Here is a 15,786-nt window from a genome sequence, read left to right as displayed (position 1 = left end):
TGCACCCTGCACTTTGAACTCCTGTCCCACCAGTTTAACTCCGACCGGGCCAAAATTGCCTTCATCATGTCCCATCTCACCGGGGAGGCCCTGGCCTGGCTAAATCCTCTATGGGAGAGAGGAGACCCCCTGGTGTCCGATTTGCCTGCCTTTCTCATGGCTTTCCGGAAAATCTTCGACGAACCCGGACGGAAGACCTCATCCGCATCATCTCTGCTACGCCTCCGTCAGGGAAGTCTCACCGTGGGCCAATATGCCATACGGTTCCGTACCCTTGCCTCGGAGCTGGCCTGGGATAACGACGCTCTGGTATCCGTCTTCTGGGAGGGTCTGTCCGGCCGTATTAAAGATGAACTTGCCGGTCGGGACATTCCTACCACTCTCGATGACCTAATAACTCTTGCCACCCGGATTGATCTACGGTTCCAGGAGCGTGCCAAAGAGGTCACCCGTGAGAGGAGGTTTCCACGTTTAGCTCCTACTTTTCAGAAATCCGTCTCTCCCCAGGTACACTCTCCTGAGCCTATGCAGGTCGACCAGACCAAGATGGTCAAAACCCGTCAGGACTTACGCCGTGCCGAAGGGAGCTGCTTCTACTGTGGCAGTAAGGAGCACCGGATCCGTACCTGCCCGGAGAGGTCGGGAAACGCCTGTGTCTAGGTTCGCTCAGAGAGGTCAACCTAGACAAGAATAAATCCTCTCCATCTCTGCTACTGTCAGTCTCTATTATCTGCGGGGAGAATCGTTATTTTGAACTAGCCCAACTTGACTCTGGAGCGGCCGGGAATCTTATCTCACAGTCCCTGGTAGAAAAATACCGCATTCCCACCAAACCTCTGGCTGTACCATTATCTGTCGCTGCTGTGGATGGGGGCCTCTTACCACGTCCCATCCAACTCATCACTGAATCCGTAACTCTGCAGGTGGGAATGCTGCATTCTGAGAGCATCTCTTTTCATGTTCTGCCTGGACTCTCTCACGCCCTCTTACTAGGTCTACCTTGGCTCTAGAGACATGCACCCGTGCTTGACTGGCAGACCGGAGAAGTCCTTCGCTGGGGACAGGACTGTCATAAGACTTGTTTGGTTCCTGTTCATCCCGTCCGTCCTTCTCCTACCCCAACTAATCTACCTGGACTTCCGATTCCCTATTGGTCATTTGCTGATGTCTTTAATAAAAAAGAGGCAGAGACATTACCCCCTCATAGACCATACGACTGTCCTATCGACCTGTTACCCGGTACTACTCCTCCCCGTGGGCGTATTTACCCATTGTCTGCTGCTGAGACCCGGTCGATGTCCGAATATATTGAGGAGAATTTGGCCAGGGGATTCATCCGGAAATCTACCTCCCCGGCGGGAGCAGGCTTCTTCTTCGTAAAAAAGAAGGACGGCTCTCTCCGTCCCTGTATAGACTATAGAGGCCTTAACCAGATCACGGTGAAGAATAAGTACCCCCTTCCGCTCATTCCAGAATTATTTGATCGCCTGAGGGGGGCTAGAGTCTTCACCAAACTGGACCTCCGTGGGGCGTACAACCTGGTCCGTATCCGTCAAGGGGATGAATGGAAGACTGCATTCAACACCCGGGACGGCCACTATGAATATCTGGTAATGCCCTTTGGTCTCTGTAACGCTCCTGCCGTCTTTCAAGAGTTGGTCAATGACATCTTCCGGGACCTTCTCTACTCCTGCGTTGTGGTGTACCTGGACGACATCTTGGTCTTCTCTCCGGATCTCCAGACTCACCGGAGGGACGTTCGTCAGGTCCTGCTCAGGCTCAGGCAGAACCACCTCTTCGCTAAGTATGAGAAGTGCCTCTTTGAGCAGACCTCGCTTCCGTTTTTGGGCTACATTATTTCTCAGACCGGCCTACGAATGGATCCAGAGAAATTGTCTGCCATCGAGAAATGGCCCCGACCGGAGGGGTTGAAGGCCATTCAGCGGTTCCTGGGCTTCGCCAACTACTACCGCCTCTTCATACCGCACTTCTCTTCCCGGACTGCCCCAATTTCCGCGCTCACCCGTAAGGGTACTAATCCCAAGGAGTGGCCGCCCGAAGCAGAGGAGGCCTTTCTTTCCTTAAAACAGGCCTTCTCTTCCGCCCCGGTGCTGCATCGTCCGGACGGCAACAAGCAGTTCTTTCTGGAGGTTGACGCCTCCTCCTCTGGAGCCGGAGCTGTACTTACTCAAAAATCTTCTTCCGGGAGGATGGTAACTTGCGGCTTCTTCTCCAAACTCTTCTCCTCTTCTGAGCGCAATTATTCCATAGGAGACCGAGAGTTATTGGCCATCAAGCTGGCATTGGAGGAGTGGCATTACCTACTCGAGGGGGCTCTTCATCCGGTAATAATTTACACTGACCACAAGAACTTGGCTTATCTCCAGCATGCCCAGAGACTTAATCCGCGCCAAGCCCGGTGGTCCTTGTTTTTTGCTCGCTTTGATTTTGTTCTACATTTTCGCCCAGCTGACAAGAACATCAAAGCAGACGCCTTGTCCCGATCCTTTCTGGTATCTGATCTCGAGGAAGAACCTAAACATATCATCGATCCCGCCAGAGTAATGCAGGTGGCTCCCGTGAGTCTAAATTGTCTCCCTCCCGGTAAGACGTTCGTATCGGTACCTGATCGGGAGAAGATCCTACACTGGGGTCATTCGTCTAAACTAGCTGGCCACGCCGGTCAGAAAAAGACCCTACAGCTTATTTCCCGGCACTACTGGTGGCCTAACCTGCGCAAGGATGTAATAGACTTTGTTTCTGCCTGTGTGTCCTGTGCCCGCAACAAAGTTCCGAGACACCTGCCAGCCGGTCGCCTTCTTCCTCTGCCAGTACCTGCTGCCCCCTGGCAGCATATAGCGATGGACTTCATAACTGATCTTCCCGTCTCTGCCGGTTGTACGGTCATTTGGGTGGTCGCTGACCGCTTTTCCAAGATGGCTCACTTCATTCCCCTGCCAGGCCTCCCGTCTGCACCCAAGCTGGCTAAAGACTTTATCCGCCACATCTTCCGTCTTCATGGCCTGCCCCGTCACATCGTGTCGGATCGTGGGGTACAGTTCACTTCTCGTTTCTGGAGAGCCACTTGTAAATTGCTAGACGTCACCCTGGACTTCTCCTCCGCTTACCATCCACAGTCTAATGGTCAAGTGGAGCGGATCAATCAGATCCTGACCTGTTACCTCCGGCACTTCGTTAATGCCCACCATTCTGACTGGGTGGATCTCCTGCCATGGGCCGAATTCTCGTACAACAATCATGAGAGCGAATCTTCCTCCAAATCCCCGTTTTTTGTAGTCTTCGGTCAGCATCCTCGGATCCCGTTTCCCGTCTCCACCTCGGTGGACAATCCGGCTGCGGAATCTCTTGTTAACAAATTTTCCTCCACATGGGAAAATACCCGGTCCGCACTCCTTCTGTCATCCGAGCGTATGAAAAGACATGCCGACAAAAAACGTCTGGATCCTCCTCAATTCCGTCCAGGGGATAAGGTCTGGCTCTCGTCCAAGTATGTCCGGCTCAAGATTCCTTCCTATAAGTTAGGGCCTCGGTTCATCGGTCCTCTGGAGGTCATCAGTCAGATCAACCCGGTGGCCTATAAATTGAAACTCCCGGCCAACTTACGGATCCCTAACTCCTTCCATGTATCTCTCCTCAAACCTGTGGTACTTAACTCTTTTTCCAAGTCTACAGGTACGCCTCCTGCTCCGGTTTCTGCTGAGGACGAGTTTGAGGTAGAGAACATTCTTGCCACCAAAAGGGTAAGAGGAAAGACCTTTTTTCTAGTAGATTGGAAGGGGTTTGGTCCTGAGGAGAGAACGTGAGAGCCCCGGGAGAACATCCATGCCCCTCTCATTCTAGCTAAATTTCTGTCTGGCCTAAAAAAGGGGGGGCCTAAAGGGGGGGGTACTGTAGCGTCGGCGTCCCTGCCCTCTGCTAGGCAGGGACGCTGTTCCCCTCACCTCTCTGCTCCGAGCCCGGCGTCCTCCTCCCGCTCTGCTGGCAGCGCGCGCTCCTTCCCGGCCACTGTGCTTAGGGCGCGCGCGCGCTTCCTCCCTCTTAAAGGGGCCGCGCGCGCCGTCCTAAGGAGTCCCCGGCCAATGGCCGGAGGACTTCACCATATATAAGGCACCTCCTCCAAAATGGAGGTGCCCGAGCAATGTTGTTGCACTGTTCACTACTCTGCTTCAGCCCTCAGGTCCCGTTGCCAGTTACCTGCCTGATTCCTGCCAGAGTCCTGCCAGTTTGCTGTCTGTTTCCTGCCTGATATTCCTGCTAGCCTGTGGTCCGACGGTTTGCCTTCCAACTCTTGTCAGTCTGTCTAAGGACCAGCTTGCCCGCTCACCTGGGAGCGCACATCAACTACCTGCCTGCTTGCCTGAGGTCCGACGGTCTGCCTTCCAACTCTTGTCAGTCTGTCTATGGACCAGCTTGCCCGCTCACCTGGGAGCGCACATCTGCTACCTGCCTGCTAGCCTACATGGAGGCTCTGCCGTCACGTGCTGTGACCACCTGCCTGTCCAGTGACTCTTGCCCGCTCACCTGGGAGCGCTCATCTGCTGCCTGTCTGCTAGCCTACCTGGAGGCTCTGCCGTCACGTGCTGTGACCACCCGCCTGTCAAGAGACTTCTGCCCGCTCACCTGGGAGCGCTCATCTGCCACCTGTCTGTTGGTCTTCCTGGAGGCTCCGCCGTCACATGCTGTGACCACCCGTTTATCCAGAGACTCTCGCCTGCTCACCTGGGAGCTCACGTCTACCATCAGCCGCCACAGGTCGTACCAACCCTTTACCCAGAGACTGCCCCGGTCACTTGCCGTGACCTCCTGCCCGTTCATCCAGAGACTGCCCCGGTCACTTGCCGTGACCTCCTGCCCGTTCATCCAGAGACTGCCCCGGTCACTTGCCGTGATCTCCTGCCCGTTCATCCAGAGACTGCCCCGGTCACTTGCCGTGACCTCCTGCCCGTTCATCCAGAGACTGCCCCGGTCACTTGCCGTGACCTCCTGCCCGTTCATCCAGAGACTGCCCCGGTCACTTGCCGTGACCTCCTGCCCGTTCATCCAGAGACTGCCCCGGTCACTTGCCGTGACCTCCTGTCCGTTCATTCAGAGACTGTCCCAGTCACCTGCTGTGACTGCCTGCCCGTCTACCCTGGTCGCCACCCGCTCCCTTACAAGGACCGCCCCCTTGTATAGTAGCTCAGAGGTTCCGCCTCCCAGACCCGTTACAAATACTTTGTTGAACGACCTTTTGAGGCAGTCACTGCAATCAAACGATTCCTGTAACTGTCAATGAGACTTCTGCACCTCTCGACAGGTATTTTGGCCCACTCCTCATGAGCAAACTGCTCCAGTTGTCGTGTGTGTGAAGGTTGCCTTCTCCAGACGGCATGTTTCAGCTCTTTCCAAAGATGCTCCATAGGATTTAGGTCAGTGCTCATAGAAGGCCACTTCAGAATAGTCTAATGTTTTCCTCTTAGCCATTCTTGGGTGTTTTTAGCTGTGTGTTTTGGGTCATTATCCTGTTGCAAGACCCATGACCTGCGACTGAGACCAAGCTTTCTGACACTGGGCAGCACATTTCTCTCTAGAATCCCTTGATAGCCTTGAGATTTCATTGTACCCTGCACAGATTCAAGACACCCTGTACCAGATGCAGCAAAGCAGCCACAGAACATAACAGCCTCCCCCATGTTTCACAGTAGGGACAGTGTTCTTTTCTTGATATGCTTCATTTTTCCATCTGTGAACATAGAGCTGATGTGCCTTGCCAAAAACTTCCATTTTTGTCTCATCTGTCCATAGTACATTCTCCCAGAAGCTTTGTGGCTTGTCAACATGTAGTTTGGCAAATTCCAGTCTGGCTTTTTTATTATTTTTTTTTTCAACAATGGTGTTCTCCTTGGTCGTCTTACATGAAGTTCACTTTGGATCAAACAACGGTGGATAGTACGATCTGACACTGATGTTCCTTGAGCTTGAAGTTCACCTTTAATCTCTTTAGAAGTTTTCCTGGACTGTTTTGTTACCATTCATATTATCCGTCTCTTTGATTTGTCATCAATTTTCCTCCTGCGGCCACGTCCAGGGAGGTTGGCTACAGTCCCATGGATCTTAAATTTCTGAATAATATGTGCACCTGTAGTCACGGGAACATCAAGCTGCTTGGAGATGGTCTTATAACCTTTACCTTTTAACATGTTTTTCTATAATTTTCTTTCTAATCTCCTGAAACAACTCTTTCCTTTGCTTCCTCTGGTCCATGTTGAGTGTGGTACACACCATGTCACCAAACAACACAGTGAGTATCTGTAGCCCTATATACAAGCCCATTGACTGATTACAAGATTGTAGACACCTGTGATGCTAATTAGTGGACACAACTTGATTTAACATGTCCCTTTTGTCACATTTTCAGGGGTACCATCATTTCTGTCCAGGCCTATTTCATGAGTTTAATTTTTTTTTTAATTCAGTGGAAGCAGAAAAGCAATGTCTGACTTTCATTTGTTCATTTTCATAGATTTTTAATTTATTATTACTTTTGTCAGATTCAAGTTATTTCTGTGACCATTGTGGGTTTTTCTTTCATTAAACGAGGGGTACCAACAATTCTGACCACGTGTGTATATAGTATATACAGAACTCCTGTGTATGTCACTGGTGATCACTGTATTATGTATACACTATATACAGAGCTTCTGTGTATGTCACTGGTGACCACTGTATTACCTGTACACTATATACAGAGCTCTAGTGTATAATGTCACTGGTGATCACTGTATTACCTGTACACTTACACTATATACAGAGCTCCTGTGTATAATGTCACTGGTGACCACTGTATTACCTGTACACTATATACAGAGCTCCTGTGTATAATGTCACTGGTGACCACTGTATTATCTGTACACTATATACAGAGCTCCTGTGTATAATGTCACTGGTGACCACTGTATTACCTGTGCACTATATACAGAGCTCCTGTGTATAATGTCACTGGTGATCACTGTATTACCTGTACACTATACACTATGTACAGAGCTCCTGTGTATAATGTCACTGGTGACCACTGTATTACCTGTACACTATATACAGAGCTCCTGTGTATAATGTCACTGGTGACCACTGTATTACCTGTACACTATATACAGAGCTCCTGTGTATAATGTCACTGGTGACCACTGTATTACTTGTACACTATATACAGAGCTCCTGTGTATAATGTCACTGGTGATCACTGTATTGCCTGCACACTATATACAGAGCTCCTGTGTATAATGTCACTGGTGGTAATAACAGTGTTGCTAGTATTGTGGTTTGTATTCATGATCAGTATTGTAGTATTTGGTCACTTTGGGGTGGTAATATGTGGTCTGGTCATGGTGTGGCCGTATTTGTTCCTTGTATGTGGTATTATTCGGTCACTATGTGGTGGTAATATATGATCTAGTCATGGTGTGGCGATATTTGTCCCTTTTGTATGTGGTATTATTGGTGTTGATATAGTGGACTGTGTTGTGTATGGCAGTCATTTTGTTCTTGCTGATATTAACTAGGAAAATATTTTTTTCCATTAGGCCACAGCCCCACCATTAGTATTCGGTCAGTATTTTTTCTCAGGAGTCGCTGCCAAAACCAGGAGTGGGTGATAAATGCAGAATTGGTGACTTGTTTCTATTACACCTTTTCTCTGATTGTTCCTCACCTGGTTTTGGCTCCCACTCCTGAGAAAATATACTGACCGAATACTGACCAAATACTGATAGTGGGGCCGTGGCCTTAGAGATTAAATACTTGGACCAGAGCGGCAGAGATGCACTTACAGGGGTTCTCTGGTGAAAACAAGTAATCACCTCTCCACAGGATCAGTGATAATATTGATTGGTGGGGGTCTGACTGCTGGGACACAATCGGCAGAATGTGAAGCTTTTCACCCCATTAGACTGGAGTGGCATGTGAGATGCGACCACTGATCCATTCATTCCTTCAGTGACTGTGAGCGCTGCTCTTTTTTGGAAGCTGCATTTTAAAATGGGGATAAGCGTCCTGTCAGGGATGAAACTTCCCCATTCTTCTGATAGGTGCGTTTTCCAATGTTCGGACCCAAACGATCAATAAGTGATCACCGATCCTGTGGATCCCATGGATCGGTGATAACTTGTTTTAACCAAATAAGCCCTTTAATGCAAACTACCGTAATTGTACATCCCAGTTAGTGTCGCACAGTAGATGTGCAGGAGCCGCCAGTCAATGCTCCACTATAACAGGGATAGCAGATAACAGATATTTGCATATGGCTGTAGGTGGGCCCCTAGAGTCAGTTCTCCCTGTGGGCCCCAGACACCCCAGTCCAACCCTGCTAGTGGGTACTGGCAAGTAGTTGTGGCTGAGGAGGATCGGGAGAAGACGGCCTTCACCACCCCGATGGGACTCTGCAATGCCCCCGGAACGTTCCAGAGATTGATGGAGTGCTGCCTGGGACACCGCAACTTCGAGACTGTGTTACTTTACCTGGATGACGTGATAGTGTACTCCAAGACGTATGAGGACCACTTGAAGCACCTGGCGGAGGTATTTGAGTCACTGTCCCGGTACAGGATGAAGCTGAAGCCCTCAAAGTGCCACCTGCTCAAGAGAAAGGTACAGTACCTGGGGCACATCGTTAGTCCAGCGGGAGCAGCACCAGACCCGGAGAAGGTCACTGCCATCCAGAAATGGCCAGAGCCGAAGAACCTCAAGGAGGTGCGTCAGTTCCTGGGACTAGTAGGATACTACCAGAGGTTTGTAAAAACTACACTAAGAAAGCAGTCCCTCTGCAAGACCTCCTGGTAGGACAGTCCCCCAAAGGCAGAAATCCCCCGTTCCACTGGGGTAAGGAGCAAGCCGAGTCATTTCAGGAGATGAAGGAGATCCTGACAGGTGACGAAATCCTAGCCTACCCTGACTACAGCCAACCGTTCCTGCTGTATACTGATGCCAGCAACGAAGGACTGGGAGCTGTCCTAAGTCAGAAGCAGAGTGGCTAAGAGAAAGTGATCACATACGCAAGCAGGAAGCTCCGCCCGACTGAGAGGAACCCAGAGAACTATAGCAGCTTCAAGTTGGAGTTCCTGGCCTTGGTCTGGGCCATCACTGAACGGTTCAAGCACTATCTAGCCTCCAGTAAGTTCGCCGCCTTCACTGATAACAACCCCTTGACTCATCTTGAAACAGCCAAGCTAGGAGCCCTGGAGCAGCGATGGATGGCTCGGCTGTCAAACTACCAATTCACAATTAAATACCGGGCGGGCGGCAAGAACGCCAATGCCGATGCCCTGTCCAGGATGCCTCACCAGTCAGACACAGAAGAAGAAGGGGATGACCTGGAGGAGATTGAGCTACCTGCCTTTCACCGGAATGGGATGATCCACGAGCAATGAGCCTCCAGGAGGCAGCGTGGGAAGACGTTAAACCCATTGCCTCACCACAGCTGGAAAGCCGGTTGTCAGCCGTATTAAGGAGCTGATAACCCAAGAAGGTTCCTCCCTGGAGAAGGAAGCGTCTCTGCAAGCAAAGCAGCTGTGGAACGAGAGAAGCCGGCTTTTTATCTACCGTGAGAAGCTGTGCCGAAGGTACGTCAATCCAAAAACCCATGAGATGGTATGGCAGATAGTGGTCCCCAAGACAGACATCCAAATGGTGTTGGAGGCCTACCACGATCAGGCGGGGCACTTTGGCTGGAAGAAGCTAGAGACCCTGCTGAAGTGTCGATTCTACTGGGTAGGAATGCGCAGCTCCATTGAGCGGTGGTGCCGAAACTGCAGACCCTGTAGCCTCAGAAGAAAAGACTACAGCAGCCAGAAGGCACCCCTGCAACCCATCAAGATGACTCTACCTCTGGAGATCGTGGCCCTGGACCATGTCAAGCTGACACCCAGCAGGTCAGGGTACTCCTATGCCCTGACCATGGTGGATCACTACTCCAGGTTCCTGGTGGTCGCCCCCGTCAAAGACCTGACGGCACAGACAGCAGCAAAAATGTTCCAGGCGTGTTTATGCAGACCCCATGGATACCCTGAGCAGGTGCTGATGGACCAACGCCCGGCCTTTGAGGCTGAGTTGTTCAAAGAGTTCTGCCATCTCTATGGGTGTAAGAAGATAAGAACTACACCGTACCACCCACAAACCAACGGTTTCTGTGAAAAGATGAATAACGTCATCATCGACCTGCTGAAGACCATACCACTAGAGGAAAGAAATCAGTGGCCAGACCTACTACCTGACCTAGTAGATCTGTACAATCACATACCAGTAAGTTCCACCAACTGCACTCCGGCATATCTCATGCGGGCAAGGCCAGGAAAGCTGCCCATGGACTTGGAGCTTGGTGGTGTAGAACCAGAAGCGGATGTGACCACTGAGGATGGGGACACGACCAGACAGGAGCAGTACAGAAGAGTACAGGCCTGTGTCGAAGACAGTCTCACTTGGCAGCGGTGGCAGACAGGGTCCCTTGTTGGATGACGTTGGTCGCTGATCCTCCCAGGGGGTGGCGTTGTCTTCTTCCTCCTTCTCATCCAGGGGACATCCTCAGGGCTGTCGGCTAGCAGGATCCTTCCTTCTTCCTCGGGCTCCATCCGCAGCTGCAGGGCACTCAGTACAGTGGTCAGTGTTTTTTTCTCAACGGACTCACTTCAGAGCGCAGGCTGTCCAGCTCACTAGGGGATGTTGCTTGCACCTTGGCTTCAGCAGCCACCGGGGAAGAGGTGGACGCTGCAGGCACTGGGGTGGCCCCACCCTGGTAACATTGGATAGCAGTTGTTTCCAGGGGCTGCAGTCCTTTTATAGCCATGTCCTTAAGGGTGTCAAATGTGGCATCTGGATGATCCAGGGACCACCAACACACAGTCCTGCTCTCCTCTTGGGACCTCAGTTCCCGGACAAACTGTTCTTTCAGCATTTTATTTTCATCATTGATGCTGGTTGGCAGGGGCGGACACAGACTGTAGTGGGCCCTTGTGCAACAATTTTTTTGGGGCCCCCCCCCTGCCCTTCATAGGGGGCATGAAGGGCCCCCCCCCGTGCATCTCTCATCCCCCCGTGCATCTCTGATTACCCCCACTCCTAGTTAATTAATTGTATTTAAAAAAATAAAATTTGTTATACTTACCCCCAGGGCCGGCTCCAGGTTTTTGTGGGCCCTGGGCGACAGAGTTTCAGTGGGCCCCTTTAACACATACCATGATTCATGATGCACAGATACCGCAGAGAAATATATATATAGTACAAGGTCAAGGATTTCACTTACTACATTACATGAGCGATATCTATTGTAAATTCTACAATAGCTCAGAAACCGGCGAATCCTCACAGTGCACAGTGCAGACTTATGGGCCCCATATAATGCTCCATACAGGATACTGACCCCCTTATAATGCTCCATACAAGTAAAATAGTTAAACTTCTGACAAGTGTAGATAGTTACCCCTGGGGTATTATATAGCATAGTATCGTATTGTACTGAATTATATGGAGTATTTTTATGAATATGTATTTATTAATGTGTTTTGCTTTATAATGGACAATTTAAGACAATTTAAGTGAAACGGACACTTACTTTGTTACATAAAGAACTCTGTGGCTGAGGACTGTGTGCAGCCCCAAAACTGCTTCTTGTAAATAATTGCACTCCCTGGAGTGCCCCTCTAGGTGACCTCAGAAGTAAAACCTGTCTGGAGTGGCTCTCCTGGAGGTCCAGCTCGGGATCTTCATGCCCTGCAGCCACCCCAGGGCCTACGTTGAGGGTTTGTGACAGGTCCCTCAAGCTACCAAGTACCCTGCCCTGTGAGACGGACATCCTTTCGGGGAACCTCACCAGAAGAGACTTAAATTCTTGGGTTGCTTATGGTATATATGTATATATTTGTTATTTATAATGTTATATGCAATGTTTAAGAATGTGCCTCCCATAAAGGGAAGATTGTTATTGTTCATGTTTATTCAAAATGTACTTCAGCCCGGGAGTGCTGAGCTTTGCTAGGGGGGAATGTGACGCCCCTGCTGTGCATGAGTGCCACAGATCCTAGAGGGGTGCATGAACGGATTCCTCCACAAGAAGCCCTCACAGCATACACACACCTCCACCTTCCACCTCAGACCACCAGAGGGAGCCCGTTAGGGATATAAATAGGGAAGGTGGAGCTAGGCAGAGTGGTTCCTCTGGAGAGTTCAGCAAGTACAGGTCTGAATACAGAGTCGAGCTCAGTCCAGAGAGCGGGGTTCCTGCAGCTGAGAAGCCTGAGAGAGGTCAGCCTGCAGTGGAGTTCAGTCCAGAGGGAGCTCAGGTTAGTGAGCCCAAGGCATGCCGACGCCATAAGAGCGGTGAAGCGCGGCAAGCTGCCCCTAGTGAGTATAGCCTAGTGAGGGCCTCGAGCGAGGCCGAAGGCTAGAGGAGTGAGTAGCATTAGGGGCAGAGGAGCTGTACAAGCTCACCCCAGGAAGCATATTCCAAGCACCGGGTCCGCATCTACAGGGCCGTATATCCCCCTGTAGAGACAACCGGAGACCCCTGGAAGACTCCCAGGATCACCCAAGAGCTGATACGTAACAGAGCCAGGAGTCATGGAGGCCCCGCAAGTTGGGAGTGTATACACCAAGAGAAGGCACTACCACAAAGCCAGCCGGTGCAGGACAGAGACAAAGTTAGGCCTAGCTCCAGGCAGGTCAGAAACTCACTACGCAAAGGCCAGAAACAGGAGGCCCTACACCCGCTCACTGGGGAGGATCCTGATATGCACCCTTCACCCTACAGTGCTCCGGATTGTGCCTTGGATACCATCAGTAAAAGGTACTGAAGTGACTATCGTGTGTGTCCCTGTTCTTGCTCTGACCCGGCTGGGTCCCATCTGTCCTGCATCCTTACATCCCTTCTCCTACACTGACCTGAGGCCTAGCTCCACCTGTGGGGAGCTATATCACCCAAGCTGCCTTAACACCGGCCTCAGTGGGTTGCCGCAGCGCTGGTGATCCTCACCAGACACCACAGGTGGCGTCACAAACTTTTATATAATTATCCACCCTTTTAAAAGAGAGGCCCAGGGTATGGCCCCGGGAGTCGACTACCGCGACATCTCCAAGACCAGACAACAAGGCCCGGGCGCCGAGTCATCCCCATCCCCTGGGCGCGACAGCCTCAAATAGTGAGCAGGATCTGGAGCACCCCATGGGCAAACAGCGATCTATATAGTATGCTCCTTCCCAGAAGCAGCCCAATAGGCAGACACTATTCGTAGGCACAGGTAGTAAGTAACTGGAATGCCCCCTCAATGTCTGTTTTGGCCATTAGGATGCCCCTTCCCAACTTCTTGACCCGCCTGATTGCCTTGTCAAAGGATGTACTTGGTTCCGCGTCGATGTTGTAGTTTACTGACCTGCCACTTGGATATGGTGGATAAGTCCGAATGTATTGGGTTCCGTTTTTGGCACGACTCCCAACCGGGATACCACTATGTCTTGTAAGGAAAGTGTTCTGAATGGAACCGCCATTATACCTAAAGATTTTTCTTTTTTTAATTTTCTCGTCACGATGTCTGGGTGTTGGTAGGCTGATTTTAGATTTTTACTCCAGCCTTTCTTGATTTTAGAAGGGCATCACATGCCTATATCTGTGTCTCCTCCTCCTTTTACTCCTCCACCTCTTTTCTTTTCGCATGACTATATGTACTTGTCACTTTTCCATGTGTTAGTTGTGTCTTCTGAGCAGTTTGTCAGCTTTTGGACACCTTTGAAGGTGTTTTCTATGTGTTTCTATGTGTTTTTGTTTGCCTGCCATTGGTTTTAACGGTGTTCGACGGTGTTTGACGAATCGTTCTATGAACAGTTCGGTGAACATGCCGGTGTTCGACGAACCGAACCGAATCCGAACACTATGGAGGTGGCTCTAATTGGTACTCACCCAGCAGCAGTAGCAGCAGCAGCTGTAACAACAGCATAATCAGCAGCAGCAGCTACTGTATCAACAGCAGCAGAAAATGAACGAACTGATTTTGCAGCAGATTGCGGCCCTGCGAGAGAAGCCCACAGCCCCGATTCGTTCTGAGGCCCAGGACAAAGTCAGGTCAGAACTGAGGAAGATTTCATCACCGTGTTTGAACGCACAGTGGAGTGAGAGAGCTTGCCAATTGCTCAGTGGGCTGAGGTTGTTGCCCCGTTCCTGATGGGAGATGCCCAGAAGGCGTACTTTGACCTCATTCGGGAGGATGCCTTGAACTAAGGGAAGTGAAAGGTGAGATACTTGCCCGACTGGGGGTTAACACATATGTGTGGGCACAACGCATGTACCAGTGGTCCTTTGCGGAGTCCCGACCCGCTAGGTCTCAGGCATATGACTTTTTACAGTTGGTAAAAAAGTGGCTCCAGCCTGAGACCTTGAGCCCAGCCCAAATGGGAGAGAGGGTGGTGGTGGACCGGCTAGTGCAAACTCTGCCAGCAGCCATACAGCGTTGGGTGGGGCAAGGGGACCCGGGTAACCTAGACCAGGTGGATAGCCTGATCGAGCGGTATACAGCCACCCAGTATTTTGTACGAGACTCTACCCCACTGCGGGTAACCCGTCGGCCCCTGCAAGCCCAGGAGCCTGGAAGGGGGTCATGTCCCTCTGCTGGGGAAAGTCGGAACCAAGCCCACACTGACACACTGAGGGGGGAACCCTGGAGTGAGGGTGGCAGGAGTCCAGCTTCCCCTAAATTGGCCTCCAGGACTAGTGGTGCCACAGCTATTAGATGCTGGCAATGCCAAGCGCCAGGACATGTGGCTGCCAACTGCCCCCTGACTGTTGAACCTATTGTCTGCAGGTACAACTGCAGGTCATCTATGTATGCTAGGACTGTCTACACCGCGGACCCCGTAGGTCCAACCGGCGAGCCCCATCTGTGCCAGGTGCGCGTCAATGGACATCGAGCCTCTTGGACTCCGGGAGCCTAGTGACTGTTATGTACTACAACAAAGAATTAAGGAATAGGGGGGAAAAGCTTTCCCTGCACTGAGACTCAGCTTAAACCCTACGCTGGGGTGGGTGCCCTATTCCTTGTGAATACCACATGGAGTGTTAGTTGGTGCCGCACTCTGAGCTCCTAGGATGCTATTCTCCAACTCAGAATCCAATGCAGCCACCATCAACCCTCTCTGCAAAATACACTCCTCCCTCTCAGCATTCACCACGGGAGAGAAACTACGAGACAAAGCGTCAGCCTTAACATTCTTTGTCCCCGGGACAAAGGTTACAGAAAAATTGAACCGGGCAAAAAACAGTGCCCACCTAGCCTGACAGGCATTCAAATGTTTAGCTGCATCCAGATAAACCAACTTCTTATGATCAGCGAAAACCTGTATAGGATGTCGAGCCCCCTCTAAAAAATGTCGCCAATGCTCGAACGTGAGTTTAATAGTCAACAACTCACGATTCCCCACATCATAGTTGAGCTCTGTCTCAGAACATTTTTTTGAAAAGAAAGCACAGGGATGCACCTCATCCTCACCCTCCAGGGACAGAACTGCCCCTACGCCTATAAATGAGGCATCCACCTCAACCAAAAATGGCTTGGTCTCATTCGTCTGGATAAGAACAGGAGCAGAGCTTAACCTCTCCTTGAGATACTCAAAAGCTTCAATAGCCTCAGTGGATCATTGGACTGTATTAGCACCCTTCTTGGTGAGATCAGTAATGGGTTTAGCGATGACAGAGAAATTCTTTATGAATTTCCTATAATAATTGGCAAACCCCAAAAACCTCTGTATGGACTTCAA

The sequence above is a fragment of the Phyllobates terribilis genome, unplaced genomic scaffold, assembly GCF_046119375.1.
Source record: "Phyllobates terribilis strain yellow unplaced genomic scaffold, ASM4611937v1 Scaffold_2__4_contigs__length_985480577, whole genome shotgun sequence".
Taxonomy (NCBI): Eukaryota; Metazoa; Chordata; class Amphibia; order Anura; family Dendrobatidae; genus Phyllobates; species Phyllobates terribilis.
Note: the sequence above shows the minus strand (reverse complement) of the source record.